Below are 441 nucleotides of genomic sequence, written 5' to 3'. Positions count from 1 at the left end.
CAAAAAAAAAAAAAAAGTGCGCCAAAGAATGATGGGACAAATTTATTTTTTACAGAATTGAAATTATATATCAGACTGGTCAAAAACCCTCTCCTCTATACTCTGTGCAAATCTGAACCAGGTCAGTTTTACATACAAAATTAATCATAAGAGCTTTAATCAGATATGAATAATTCATTGCATAATTTCAATTGATTCTTCTCATTTTCATTTATTTTTCTTTTTTTTCTGCTTTTAAATGATTTACACCAAGGAGATTTTAAAGTAATTCTTTAATAGGACGAAGAAAATATCTACAAAATGCCATTCCAAAGGGCAGACTGAACCCTCCCAGATCCAACGGTGTCCCAAAACGTGGGCCTTCGTAAAGTTATGGCCTGACACTGACCAAAAAATGACGTCAAAATGCCAGTCTTTTGCCACAAAAGAAAACAAATCGTG

This window comes from Berghia stephanieae, chromosome 9 (assembly GCF_034508935.2).
Source record: "Berghia stephanieae isolate SIO BIC M18660-M18661 chromosome 9, UCSD_Bste_1.3, whole genome shotgun sequence".
Lineage (NCBI taxonomy): Eukaryota > Metazoa > Mollusca > Gastropoda > Nudibranchia > Aeolidiidae > Berghia > Berghia stephanieae.
The sequence above is the reverse complement of the archived record's forward strand: the minus strand, read 5'-3'. Positions refer to the sequence as shown.